Below are 15,867 nucleotides of genomic sequence, written 5' to 3' on the forward strand. Positions count from 1 at the left end.
GTACATAGACAGCATATCCGCGATTGTCTTATTGAGCCGTTCCGTTAGTCCATTCGTTTGGGGGTGGTACGCCATCGTTCTTCGGTGATCTGTGTTGCTGTAGCGTAAGATTCCTTGCATGAGCTCCGCAGTGAAGGTCGTTACGCGGTCCGTGATTAGGACCTCAGGGCGAGTGGATATCATGTAATCCACTCGCCCAATGATCATATCCTTCTCAACGATTCATTTGCATCTTTCTGTAACTGGTGCCGTTCCTGGCAAATGAACATTATCTACAAAAAAACTGTGTTCATGTCCTTTACTAATAAATTAGTTCTTTCAGATTTCAACTACTCAATTAATGGACTGTCTTTGCTGAAAGTTTACCAATATAAATACCTTGGCGTGCTTTTCACTCCTAACCTGTCCTGATCTCACCATATTGATTACATTCCTTCTAAAGCGCTAAAAAAACTTTGTTACCTCCGGCGTACACTATCTGCGGCCCCTAGCGATACAAAATTAACTGTGTACAAGACCCTTATCCGCCCCGTGCTCGAATACGCGTCACCTGTATGGAACCCCTACAACCAGTGCGAAATAAAACAAATAGAATCGGTACAGAAAAAGGCCATTAGATTCATCTTCGGGCGTTATGACTCTGCTTTTTCACTTACGTCAGCATTACCATCTTTGAACCTATCTCTACTTTCATCGCGAAGGAACATTGAGTCTCTCAAGTTATTACATTCTATAATTTATTCGACGTGCAAACTTTCAAAAGATCTCTACTTAACATGTTCGAGACCTTCTTTAACACACCAATACCATCCTTTGAATATGACACCATTCTACGCCCGTACTAACACGTTTAAATTTAGCTTCTTTCCACGAACTGTTGAACTTTGGAATAACTTATCCGGTGACATACGTTCTTTGCCCTTAAATGAATTCTTGTTATCCATAAATACCCTTTGACAGTTTGTCTTTTTTCGTTTCACTGTTTACTGTGTTCTCTTCCTTGCCACCATGTCTTCATTATGCCACCATGTGATGCCATGTATTGCCACTTTGTATTTTGCTTTCCTTCGCAAAGTGTTACACCATGTTTTGTACCGGCCTGTTATTCACTCCTGCCATAGCCCTTACGGGTTGCAGTATGAAAAAATAAATAAATAAATAAATAAACCAAGTTACGCGTTGCAACCGTCCGTTTGACCCTCTGCGCCGCGAAATTGCAGTGTCATAATAATAATAATAATAATAATAATAATAATAATAATAATAATAATAATAATAATAATAATAGGATGAGGAGGATGAGGAATAAACATTATCATAAGAAACCAGCAGGTTTAGGTGGCTGGCCCTCCCATGAGGGGTCGTCAAGAGCGGGGCTCCGCAGAGCCTCATGGAGCTTCGACCAAAGGGTCGTAGAGTTAGTGTGTCTGTACTGTGTTGGGCACTCCTATAGCATATGCAGAAGCGTAGCCGGGTGAGTGCTGCAGCACCGGCAGTGGGAGGTTGTGTACACGTGCGGGAATATGAGGTGAAGGTGGGCAGGTGGGGGATACATGTTAGTTTGAAGTAGACGCGAAGTGGTGGGCAAAATATTATTATTATATTATTATTATATTATTATTATTATTATTATTATTATTATTATTATTATTATTATTATTATTATTATTATTATTATTATTATTATTATTATTATTATTATTATTATTATTATTATTATTATTATTATTATTATTATTATTATTATTATTGGGTACCCTTACGTGCCAAAACCAGAATATGAATGCTATTTACCTGAAATGTACTGGCGTTGCACTGCCGAGAAGTTTCGAAGAGCGACGTGTAAAATTGGCCTCGACACCTTGGGCTGGCGCCTTCTCGCGTGTGACGTCAGAGAGGGGACACAACTCTCAACCGCTCTGCAGCAGCCGCGCTGCTCCTGTACGCGGGTCGTCTGCTTCAGACGGGAACTCGGTCTAACGAAGGGCTTCGCGAACGTCAACTAAAGCCTGTAACGAATGCTTTGCAGCCCAAGTTGCGGCCCAATCGACAGGGCCAAGAAATCATCCAGATGGCCGACGAGCACGCCAATGCCATCGATCGCAATGCTGGTAAGAAATGTGTGCAAGTGTTCTCGCTCGTCATCCGGCAAGTTATACTAATTATAGCTCGAGTGTTTCTTTCGATACTTTTGTAAGTGTGCCTTTTTTTCGGAATCTACAAGTATGTGGATACAGCTTGCGAAACGCCGCGGTGTCACATCGAAGGCGTGGCGATGTACGACGCAGGACTTGTTGTTGAATGCTCAGTGGAGGCCGTCAAAGGAAATCGCATCAGCGTCGCCGCTCTAGTCCTGCAAACAAGTGGGCTTGCGAACCCAACACACAACGTCTCCGTGGCGATCGAGATCGTGAACAATAATGATCATCCAGTTTCACAGGACACAGTGCATTTCAATTTTTTTAAAGACGATAGTTTTTCTTGTGGACCTTCGATGCAAAAATTTTGGTCTGGCTGTCTGTCTGTACATTTGCCTGTTTGTCCACTTTTAACGACATTAAATACTTGAAACGGCAGGCTTCATCCGCAGCGCCCATCAGTGTTGCTCAAGGTTAATTGAACGTTAATCCTTGTGCAATTGTCAAATCAAAAACAATTATTGCGCATGTCTGGGGCACCATAACAACATGTATATATTCTTCATGTGCGCGTTTTACTAGAAAAGCCATACATAAGTAATTTTAAGGACCGTAGCACTTATCACGCTGCGCTGACCATGCAACGCTTGCACGGAAAGGCGAGTGTTTCCAACGCTTTGCTAAGACGACACAGAGGTGGCACCTACCCATCGCCTTGCGTTCTACGCCTTATCACCTCTGAGATGGGCGCGCACACCCGTCTCAGAGCCACATGCTTTTTTTCTAAAAAAACTGCCAGATGGCGCTCATGTCTCACGTGTGACGTCTGGCTGCGTATATGTCTTGGTATCTGGGTGCTGTTAGGTTCGGCGCTTGGACCGAACCTAACAGCACCCAGGCAGGAAGGGGCATTCCGTGTACTTCGAACGAGTCGCCGAGGAGCAGCTAGCCTGCGGAAAACCGTTCCAGCCTGGGCATTGTCATTCCGAGCCGGGAAGTAAGGCGCCCTGCAGTCCTGCATCGCAATCTTCCTCCTTATTTGCCAATTTAAGTGTGTCAACGAAAGTTGGTAAAGTAGGGCTTGTTGGTACATGCTTATGGCACACCACAACACCAACATACACAATGGACGGAAGGAACGCAAACGATGAAGACGAGCGCTGAGATTCAACAACCTTTATCGGAAAATTGCACAGATATTTATACTTGCCCATGCAGAGTTCACCCACTGCACAAGCATAGATATGCGATCTCCTCATCAGCGCGTTATGCGGGAGCCACGCTTAAAGGCTTAAAGAGGAACTTCGGTGCATTTTCGACGATGCTGAGATATATGCTGGTTTGGTATAGTATTGACAGTCCTGCAAAAGCTAGGGTGGTTCATTTTGCCCAGCCATCTATCAACAATTCATCAACGTCACGAGATTCGCTACAGCCCGCTACGGGTGGCCAGGGTGTAAACATAGCTCAAGCGCGAATAGCAAGTTGGCGATGTCATACGACGCGGGATCAGGCTGTTCCAGCTCGTCTAAACTTACCAGTGACAAGTTAAGCGATGATTGCAGCTACCATCTGAGCACGCTAGCATTGCTTTTTGATTTCGACCCACCGGCGCATGAAGCATCTGACATAATTAGAATTGATTTCCTCGTTGCTCAATATTGTAAGACCCGACGTCAACGACGACTTATACGCTGTACGCAGCCGACAGAACTGAACTGTGGTAGCGTCGTCGTCACCTCGTAGAAGAAAGCGCGCGCTGCATCCATCTTCTGGGAAAGGCGGGGTTTTTGAAAAAGTATCCCTTACATCAGATACACAGGGTGGCCCGCGTTTACAAGTGATTCCAGCATCGGCTACCAAATTTAAAATTGGTTTTCTAAAAATAAATTACTTATGGTTGTATAATTTGGCACATATCACCACAGTACCGACGAAAACACACGTTCAAAATTTGATTGAAATCGGTGAATAGCGAAAAAACGACGGAGTTCGCCTTTAAATGTGCGATGCATTCTATTTCGATAATTTCACGGGTGACGCGCGTTTTGCTTTTCTTACAGGTGCAAATATTGTTTAGGTAGAGTAATACTGGCAGGTCATTAAATGATTAACTAACAAAGCTTGAAAATCCTTTCCAATGCGCAGGTCTCTTTCACACTGTTTGCATGCTCCCTTATTTTCCTATCCTTAACGCATCTACCAGTTGGGCCAACGTACACATGTCCGTACTTGAAAGGAATTTTGTAAACAACCCCTACTGCTCAATACAAAAGCACACAGCCGTCTGCCTTTGTGCCACAGACGTGCAGCGACTTTGCCTCCGGGTTAGTCATCCCGGGGAGCTTAGCTGCAGCCTATTTGGTGCTGAGAAAACGATTTTGGCGTCACACCACTGGGCCAAATTTTTCAAGTTATGGAAAATCTTGTGCACATAAGGTACGTACCACGGCTAGCTTCTGCCTGCGCGGTACACTGGAGTCACAACATTCTTGGAGAGTTCTGCAACTGCAACGGTTCTTACTGGTAACGTGCCCATGGCGGGTTGGGTCAAGGATTGCGCGGCCGGTGCAAGCACGACTGCTGATCGTGCTCGGAATAGTCAGCAGGACATGTGGAGAGCAGAAAATACTTTAAGTACAGGTATTTACACGGTTTCGATATCAGGGAAGGCGCTGGTGCTCTTCGCTGCACCAGAATAAATAACAACGATGGAACTCACTTCCTCTTTTTGCACTTCACACAGTGGCCCGGATTACACTAACCCTGTAGTACTGAAAGCCTGCACGTAGAAGAGTGCACTCAAACCTCAAAAATCAATTCAACGTCGACTTGACGACCTAACTTGAAGACTGTCACCTCCAATGATCGTTTTAGTGTAATTGGTGGCTCGCAGAACCAATTCAGTCGAACCTGGGCGGGTAAGGCTGGACTGGTGAGATATGCATGGCGCCGGAGGCAAGATGTCACGGGGGCGCGAGGCGCTAGTTCCCCCTTCACTAAAGAACACAATGTCGCGCAAGAAAACTGCGCCGCACTAAAAACACAAAATCCGCGATATACCATTTTACACGGGTAGGGCCCACCCTGCCACAACGCTTCCGGAGCCCTTGTCGCCAAACTATCGATCGCATTATCTTTCACAATAGAATTAATGCAACAAAAAGCCACATTTTCGTCGAAAGCAAACGTACGACAGCTTCTTGAGGGAACGGTGTTTCCTTGCGCTCTTCCAAGCCAACGCTTCCAGTGTTCGCTTATTAACGGCCCTGGTTTACCGTTCTGCAGTGCTCCTGCGGTATCATTTACACTCTTTGCATTCACACGTTCCACATTGAAAACGCACTCATTAAGCAGGCCACACCTCTTTTCTATTTTCAAATGCGCGCCGTCTCCGGAGGTGGCACGCCCCGCCGCGGTGATCTAGTGGCTAAGGTACTCGGCTCTGACCCGCAGGTTGCGGGATCGAATCCCGGCTGCGCCGTCTGCATTTTCGATGGAGGCGAAAATGCTGTAGGCCCGTGTGCTCAGATTTGGGTGCACGTTATAAAAAAAACAGGTGGTCGAAATTTCCGGAGCCCTCCACTACGGCGTCTATCATAATCATACAGTGGTTTGGAGACGCTAAACCCCACATATCAAATCAATTCCCCCCACCGAAATGCTGGGCACAGTACACTTCTTCAATACCTACACTCCTGAAGACACTATCACTGCCAGAAGACGTTCCGTCGACGAGGTCTTCTGGACTAGTCCGCTCTGGGACGACAACGTCGAAGGGTAACGCCTTCTTCGGGGGCCGGCTTGCCATGGTGGGCGACCGCCAACCTAGGGACGCCCCGAGACAATCTTCGACATAGATGGAGTTAAGGTATTTTGAAATGGTTGCAAATGATGGAGAGTACCTACTGCGTACTCTCTGCCATATGCCTCACATCGACTTCTGGGCCTGCATCTGCCAATGGAGGGACACTGCAGCTTTATCGACGCCACTGCGACAACGGAGCCAGTGCTACGTTGTGAAGTAAGTCAATGCCATGAGTAACGACCACCTTAAAAACTCTGGTATCTCCCCAAGTGTTCTTCAGTAATCGACAGAGCTTTAATGCGTGGTGCATGTTGCTGCGACCAAGTTTGCAAAGAAATATAAATGATTCTAGCCTTTTAACTGGGCATCTGATTTTCGGAAGAAAAACTATGTTCATACGGCTAGTGTTCAGAATCTAAGTGAGAAAAGCGCCGAACGGGAAGCGACATTTCAGAATAGAAATTAGAAGCTTTGCCGACTAATGAATGTAGGTGGTCGGACACTTTAAATTGAAAAGACACTATATCCTCGAGTGAAGGCACATTCAATTTGTAAGCGTTTCGGATCAATTCCCTAATAAACACAGATCACAAGCAAGCACGCTCCGCATGCTCCAGCCGGGGTCTTACCCCTCTAGGGGCTTTCTGAGCATGCTTCATCCGGATATTGATCCACTTTGCCCAGATTGTGGTGAATTTTGCTCTTTGAGTCACATGCTCTGGCAGTGCCCTGCGTTACAGGATTTTAAAACAGAAGACGACTGGACGACGGCAATCACAGACCCCAGACAAGACGTCCAGCTTCAGGCTGTCCAGAGGGCCCGTGAACGAGCGGAGAGGCATGGCCTCTCTGTTCCGACATGGGACTAGCCAACGGCTGGGTGGGGACCTACATAGTTGGCCCGCTGCCTTGCCTCTCAGGACCAAATAAAGTTGTTTGTCCTGTCCCTAATAAACCCATGCGCACATCCCACTCCGTAATGGGGCCAGTGGCTCATCCCTCCACAAAGAATTGAAGGACATTCAGTAAATTCTAAAGTGAGTTCGGCGAAAGCCTGTGCCCATTGATACGGGATCGGTCAGAACAGAACGCAAAGCGCGCGTCTCCTTGCATAAGTGGACGGATTTTGGCTTGGTATTCTGTTGTTGTCTAAATACTTGCTAGACAATTTTTAAGTTCCCTTTTCACAATTGTTATCAACATTCTTAATGTACAAGTAGCTGAAAGTTTTCCTAGCCCAACGCTCCTCTCCCATTTTTCTCAATCGCTCCTCAAATTCTATTGCTGCTAGCCTCCCTGCACTTAAACGATGTCTATCCCATGTCGCCCTGTACTTCCTCACTTGGGGTATTCCCGTGTGCTCCCAGAGCAAGTCTACCTATGTGACGTTGTTCAATTTCTAATCTTACTTGAACCTCTGATTTCATGCACAAGACCGCAGTGCCGAACGTCGAACCCGGGACCGTGACACCTTTCTAAATCCCTCTCAGAGCGCCATACCTATTGTAGTTCCACAGTGCCCTATTTTTTCATTACAGCTGAATTCCTGTTACCCTTAGTCATTACATATATTTCGCTACATTATTTATCTATACACCCAAATTTTTCTATTTATCTACTATTTCCAGCGTGACTTCCTGCATCTTATGCTCACTGACTATGTTATCATTAAATATTATGATTGCCGATTTTTTCCTGCTGAACTTCAAATTTAACCTAACTCCCTCATTACCACAGATGTCTATCGATGCCTGCAGATCTTCCTTGTTGTCGGCTATTAATACTACATCATCTGCATACATCAATGCTGTAATGACTGTTCAATGTGGTTTCCTTGCTTGACAAAAGAGATGCTGAATCCGAGTCGACTCCCTTCTAATTTGACTTCTAGTCCTTGGAGATACAGCACAAATAACAAAGGCGACAAGGGGCATCCCTGTCGAAGCCCGCGTTGTATATCTATAGGTTCAGATACCTGTTCTTCCCATTTAATAACTACCTTGCTACTTTCATAGATATCCCTTAGTCGATTAGTTATTCCATCTTCCACTTCTAGTGTGTCCAGTATTCTACACAAGTCTTCTTGAATCACACTATCGTAAGCTCCCTTGATATCTAGAAATGCCAGCCACAGGGGCGTGTGTTCTTTTTTTCCGCTATTTCAATACACTGCATCAATTAATACAGATTGTCCTCCAACCTCCTTTGTTTACGGGACCCATATTGTAGTTCTCCAAGCACCCCCTCATTTTCTACCATGTGCGTAGTCTTTACTATCTGCATCACCAGCCTGTAAACTACTGATGTCACTGTTATAGGACGCATTGTTTATAACGGCTTTGTCCCCCTTTAGCGATCATGCTCATCCTGCTTAGTTTCCACCCATTGGGAGCTTCACCATCCATTATTGCTTTGCTCGCTGCCTCTCAATGTTTGCTTAGAGTTTGGTCTTAGTTTCTTATCAGCACGATATGGATGCTGTCAATGCCTGTTTATGTGTTATTAAAAACTCGTTTATCTGCCTTTTCCCACTCTCGTTGTCCCAGTGGGGCCACTGCGGTAATTGGTCCATCCTCATCTAGTACGGTGCATGCAGCGCTTTCTTGGTGTTTAAATTTTTCTGTCATCATTGTTTTTATATATTCCATTGCTTCATCCCCTTCTAGTCCGACTTCTTAAACTGTAGATATAAACCTCTGTTCCATGCTTGTCTTATTACCCAGAGAATTGAGATGGTTCAAAAACTTTGCAGCTGCCCTTCTATACTTTTTTGTTTACTTCCGCGACACCCTTCCCCCCCCCCCCTTCGCGTCGAGATATGTGGGGTTTAACGTGCCGAAACCACCATATGATTACGAGAGATAATGGAGGGCGCCGGAAATTTCGACCGCCTGGGGTTCTTTAGCGTGCAATCTGAGCACACGGGCCTACAGCATTTTCGCCTCCATCGAAAATGCAGCCGGGATTCAATCCCACGACCTGCATGTCAGCAGCTGAGTACCTTAGCCACTAAACCACCACGGCGGGGCTTCGCGTGGAGAAGAGAGAGCTAAGCAAAACAGACGTAACTGCTATTTCTTTGATTTCTTTCGCGTTCGAATCTACAAAAAAAAAAAGAACATAGCCGAAACTGAAAGCGTCTGCTTGCGCACAGAAGACCATACCAGCGAGATTCGAGCTATCCGAAGACTTTGATGAGCCGCCATCATGTTCCGGCAGCGAAGCATCGTTTTTGCCTCCGATAAAGGATTCACTTGTCAAACAGCTTCGCCGCGACAAAGCGTAATTCTACCCTATCCCGAAGAGGTTGTGCACAGCCGTTTGAAAGCGATACGAGCACGGCCTCTTCAACCCCAGAAAAAACGTTCCAAGTTGCGTAGAGCGGCGAGCGCTACCCCTGGAAACGTGCGAAACAAAACCACCGCAGCCCATTAGTGACGTGTGCGCAACGAGTGGCTGCACTAGTGCACTGTCATGCGACAGGCTTCTAATACGACAGGCGAGTGGTATGCCTTAACATGGAAAACACCCACCGAACCTATCTATGGCCACGTGTGGCCATCTACACTCGGAGACTTTTCTTGGCACTATCGTGCAAGCTACAGATCCAAAGTACATGCCTGATACCGCGTCAAAAAACTATTTAAGGTCACCGTACTTCTCTAATCTGCCTCGCTGAAATAAATAGTGCTTTATTTGCTATGGAACTCAAACAGTTACACGAAATTGCAGCTTGAGTTACTTGCAAGAACGTCTCGCGTTTTTTCCCCCTACCATTTTGTAACAACACCTTCTCGGCACGCCCGTTTTCCAAAGTAAAAACGACGTCTGTGACATGGTTCGGTCGTAAACACGCTGTTTAGTTCTCGAACAAACATATACTGGTAACATGAAACTATAAAATGCGCATTGAACAATAAAAAAAGATTGGCCCGAATCTGCATGTTACACTGCAAATATCGTCGAAAGACGATCGTCTTGCGTCTGGTGAGAGTGAACAAAACGTTTAGTTGATGTTCTGTGCAAGAAAATCGGTGAATGGTACTCTGGAGGCACTGCGTTAGAGCGCCTCGAGCCTGTAGGGAAGGCGAACCAGCGCATCTAGGCACGTTAAACAAGTGCGCCATCTGGTAGTTATCTTCGAAAACGAAGGCGTGCGCACTCGCGGAGAAAGATGCGCGCCAGTCTCGGAGGTGATAAGGTGTAGAACGAAAAGTGACGGGCAGGTGCCATCACCGTGTCGTCGTAGCAAAGCGTTGGAAGCACCTTTTTGAACATCGCGTTGCACTGTCAGCGCAGCGCGATAAAAGCTACAGTCCTCAGAGTTACTTTCGTGTGCCTCTTCTAGTATAAAGGCAGACATACGAAACATCGAAGCGTTGTTGTGGCGCCTCAGATATGCGCAATAATTGCTTTTTAATTGATAATCGCACAACTATGAACGCTAAACCTTGAGCAATATTGGTGGGCGCTGCGGATGGGGCTGGACGTTCGCGGTCTCGATAAGGGCGGACAAACGCACAGACAGACCAAAATTTTTCCGTCGAAGGGCCCCAAGAAAGACTACCGTCTTTCATATCTCTAATAACAAAATATATTTAATAACAGATATTAATATCTTTAGTGGCGGCAGCTCAAAGCGACGCGCAAATCGCCGTTCACGCGACGAAGGAGCGCCGATCATGCACTGCGCCTGCGCGGAACCGTTGCAGCAGACGGCCAATCGTTGCGCCGATACGGCGTCACCCGCTCGAATGTTCGATTCAAGTGGACAGCCGCGAAAATGTTTTCCTAGAGTGAGCAAGAACGAAACCAGCGGTAAGCTGTCGTACTACTTGCGCAGCAACACGAACGTGTGGAAGTGACGACTCCACAACTTTGGCTCCACTGCCAAGATAACTTGTCGCCGATTAAAGCAAAGCATGGCCGAGATCTTGCCCGCTTTCCGCGTTTCTCATGGTACACTGTCATACGCTAGCACGCCGATCAACTTGTTCCCGAAATTCAAGTAGCGACTGATTCAGGGGCTTGTTGATCGTTGCGTCAAAACACCCTCGTTTTCCCTTCTATAGGAGGAAATTAAGTAAAACTTCTTTTGGGCCTAGTTGGTTCATAGCCATAGAATATACTTTTACAGCGCAAACATAAAACGATCCACAAAGAAAGCGACGACACACACCAGCGCTGGTGTGTGTCGTCGCTTTCTTTGTGGATCGTTTTATGTTTGCGCTGTAAAAGTATATTCAAAGGAGGAAATTGCACCACAATGCTTTCTCGCTACCGTTTTTGTTGTCATTGCACGTTTTCACATACCCACGTCCGGACTCGTGCAACGTCCTATACTTGTATTGATTTCTCAGTTTATATATTGACTTTGGTCGTGGCCACAATGAGCACGTTAACTTTTTTCCGGGTTTCAGCCCACGCAGACATTTTTAGATGCGGAGCATCTAATACTCGAGGCTTGTAGTGCGGCGCCGTCCGCAAGCTTCCTCCTCCTTCTTCCACCATCTGTGCATCCCTTCCTCCTCTACACACCGCGCGCGCTTCACTCCTCCACCATCTGTGCGCCCTTCCTCCTCTACACACCGCGTGCGCTTCTCCTCTTCACGAACATTCGCTAGCTGTATAATGTAGCGCGCATGCGCCGTCACGCTTCGAGAACATCGGCAGCTGACGCGCGCGCATGCGCCGTTGCGCTTCTCCCCCTTCTCGAACATTCGACAGCTGACAGTGCATGCGCCGTCGCGCTGTATATATACTCAAGGTCAGCGCTCGCTCGCTCAGTTGCCGCTCGTCGGTTGGTTTGTACGGCGCGTCGACGTCCAAGGTCGCGGTGAAATGAATTCCAACGAATCCACAAACACAATGATCGACGTCCCTTCGACCCGAGCCGCCCTTTCGCATACGTGTGTACGTGTTCACTCATTTAACACCCCCTCCTACAACCACGTTAACCAATTTAGCCATCAACCCAAGTAAGTCGTAATTTAACACCCCATTTCACAACCACGTTAACCAATTTAGCCATCGACCCAAGTAAGTCGCACTTTAACACCCCGTTAACCAATTATATGCTACGCATCCTCCTCAGTGTTCCGCCGAGGGAAGCTGCGGGCATTTTTTTTTCTTGTTCACCTGTTCCTGCAACTTCTGTACACAACGCCAACCACATCGAAATATTTCTTGTACTTATTTTCTGTTCTGATTACAGCGCACTAGAAGTGCACCGTACTTTTGAGGAATGTCAGGAAAGCCCCTCAGCGCTCTCTTTTATACTGTTGTCCTTTCTGCATTGATTTATCTTTCGCAGCTCTTTGCAACCGTACTCCCTACGGGTGTTGTTTAACAACGCCACTTGTATCGAATCCACGCAGTCACTGAAAACGCAGAGACTTCTGCGCAGTGCGGTGCACAAGCCACCTTCACACGGAAACGGCTACTGCACTGCACGAAAGTGACGTCACACTTTTTTCGGGGGGCGCGTTCTTCGAATCATTAGAACAAGACGACTTCGCCGAATCGGCTAGCGATCGGTTTGCACGCGATCCTTATCGGCCTTTCGTCAGCCGGACTTCCTGCTGCTGCGCTGTTGACAGTCCCGTCTACAGGCCCTCTAATATTTGTTTTTTTTTTTTGATGACACTCGCATAAGTGGCTATACTTCCTATGATAAGTTATTTTGAGACAATGCAATTATTCGGCGATGTGCAGGACACGCAAAATTCAGATGCAGCTGAGTGCATCCGTTTCAAGGCACGCGCGTCGGGAATGTTGCTTTGCACGGTTTATCAAGGTTCTCGCCACAAAGGCGCACTGCAACAGGCGCGGTATCAGAACTAAGACACTGGGCACCTGGATTGCGCGAACGGCTCGTGGTTAAGTTACTGTAGCGATAGGATTCTGCTAAGGCCGGCGCGATCGAATTGCATGTGTTTCGAATGCAGTACAGGACTGGCAGATGATAACTAGAACAAGTAGTGGTGGACAAGCCTTCTGCCATAATTTTTATAGCAGTTAAGCCAGCAGTCACTACTTCTTATTGCCTCTTATAGCTATGCCAAATATGCAACACTTAACCTAGTTATGTCGCTCAGCGCTACTACCTGTGTACTGAATGCGCCTAAATAGTAAAAAAAAAGCAAGCTCAAGACGAGCGACAGAAAAAGAAGTCAAGGGAAAGCATAGGCGAAAGTTCAGAGAATACAAGACTTTCCGTTTAATGAAACCCACCACAGAATTGGAGAGATATTACATAGCAAAAAGGAGCGATATAGTGCAGGAAAAAGATGTAATATGTACACATAAAGACTCGGTTTTAACACTTGGGTTGCAGCAGTACCAGTGTTGTAGTAGTAGAAGTATAGAGAAGCACACAAGACAAGTGTAGTTTGCAAATGGAACAGGTGGAAAAAACAGTACAGAGAACAACAGTGGTTAGAAAAGTACAGCAAAAAATTGTGAGCCCACACGAGCAGCGCAAAACGTGGGCAAGGCTCCCTCAAATGAGTACGCAATATTGATGCCTAGCTGAGAAAATCCAAATAACCTGCAGAGACGAAATGAATACGTTAGCAAATACGAAGTATTCCAATTTCACCGAAACACAAACTATGCATAAGTTCAGCTAAAACTGTACGTTGCTGACTGGAAGCTATAACGTATATTTCAGAGTTGGTCTTTCCTTTAAATTACGCAGCACCTTACCTGATATGGCATGGAAAAAAAAACTAAGAGTTTCAACTGGTGTTTGAGAAATATGTACCAATTCACAGTTGGGCCCTCACGAAATTAAGTGAGCATTTGAAACCTGACAAAAAAAAGTAAAGGGGGGGGGGGGGGTCAAGCTCAGTTTTGCACCACTCGCGTGGTCAAGACAGGTCCAAGGTAAAACAAGATCCCCAGAAAAAAAAAAGCATAGCTGAAAATGATGGCGCGTGAAAGGGTTACACAGCACAGCAAAGTTTAGGCAATAAATGAAATGTTTAGAAGCCCATTAAAAGAGGCACGTTTTTTTTTTTTTCATGTGGAAAATATGTGGGAAAACAGTGACAGCAGGAGAATCAGTAGAAAAGGCGAGCAACACAGGGAAAAATGTTTACAAGGCAGCAGCGTTATAGTAATGAATATGCACGTACTTTGATATTTTTTGACAAAGACATTGGGAGATGAAGGCGGTCCTCGAAAGAAATGGGTTTTACCCGCCCGCTAGTGAACTACCCCTCAGCCCCATTGGCGTACGGTACGTTAGTTCTGTAGTCTCTAGGACTTGCGATTTAAGGAAAAGAAAAAAGGTTCTACGGCATCTTCAAACGAGACGACTGTTGCAAGATGTCTGCTCCGAAGTTCCTTTCGCTACTTAGCCGACTGGGAATACCTGGGCGACTGTTTTCTTTCATGTGGTCATTCTTTTTAGCTTGCCATTTCCCGGCTAGAACAAGGTACACGGAAGAGTGCCAGAGGAAGTTTATGTAACGTCACACCATCTAGCCCGAGGTACACGTAACTGATCTTCGGCAGCATTCAGGCACCCGATCACAAAACGCGGCGCGAGCACTTGCGCATCTTTTCATCGATTGCCGCCGACAGGGCCAGCAGTACGCAAAAAGAGGTACACCACAAACACGAGCTCACACTACCAAGCGCTCAATCGGTAAGTGTGTCATAGTGAGCTTTCAAAACAAACAATCAAGCGCTGTTCCGACTTCAGAGTCGACAATCTTGAACTGCTACGATGGATCTGTGTGAAATATGCATAGAGTAAGCTTTGACGTCAACACGAAATGAGAGGTGGGCCGCAGATAAAGCCTTACACTTAAGAATTTCGATTCCTGGAAAACTGGACACAAAAAGAAATGGTTAGTCCTAAAGTGGCACTGAAGCGAAATACCCTCTGCATGCCACCTGGCACAAACGTGCCCCAAGTCCGGTTGATTTGCAAGTGAACCCAATGAAAAAACAAACAAAAAAAACCACCTACGACTTCACGACAAAGTTCGGTAAGAATAAGTGGGAAGCTAGAGTAACGACGAAGTTTGCGACAAGTCTTTACTTGCCCGACGCTTATAGATGCTACGGAAAACTGTGGAATAGAAAATAGAGGTGCGCATCGCGCACGAGTGTATACGGTACAGTTAGGCGATACAAGGTTGAGTGTATAACAGTATTCACCGGTGGCCCTAGGCCGTGTGAATGCAGGGGCGGGGACAAAGGGGGGGGTCTCGGGGAAAAATTGTTCGTTTTCTCGCGTGTGGTGATATGTAAGTGCAAAAAAAAAAGTTTTCAACACAGACACGCCAACGTGATGGTGCGAAGTACTAACAATTGCTCGCACGGTGTACCACGCGCCTGATCGTACAGGGAGGAGATAGCGGATCAATTTTTTTTTTCTTCACCTTTAGAGAGAGCTAACGAAGGAACAAGTTGGAAAGGCACGGCTAAATTCGCGCTGCCACAGAATGTCGCACGCCGCAGTCCTCCGAAAAGCTCAAAAGGAACGCGTACGAGACGTTCCGGCTAGTCGTAAATGTCACCGCTGCTTTCTTGTGGTGAGCAAAACGTGCCGTTTGACCATGTTTCCTCTTGCATACATACACAAAGAGGTCCATCCCTAAAGGAAACATCGGAGCGCGTGGGGGGATCCTCCGAGCCACCGCTGGCTGCAACAAGTTTCGCGCAGGGAGCACTGTCGTGCTTTTCGCCGTCAAACCTGACCACACGCAGCCTGTCAAAACATGGCTTTTTGACAACATTGTGCACGCGCTCCAACGGATACGTGTGGTGAGGCCTTTATAGAGGGCGCGGCACCTTCTCTGTCCTCTTCGAGAGACGCTTATCGTGCACACCAAACCCGCTTCCTATTTCGTAGAATCGCACATACAAAAGCTACACGCTGACACTGAAACGCGAGCATGGCACCAG

Source organism: Rhipicephalus microplus, chromosome 10 (assembly GCF_043290135.1).
Source record: "Rhipicephalus microplus isolate Deutch F79 chromosome 10, USDA_Rmic, whole genome shotgun sequence".
In the NCBI taxonomy this organism is placed as follows: Eukaryota; Metazoa; Arthropoda; class Arachnida; order Ixodida; family Ixodidae; genus Rhipicephalus; species Rhipicephalus microplus.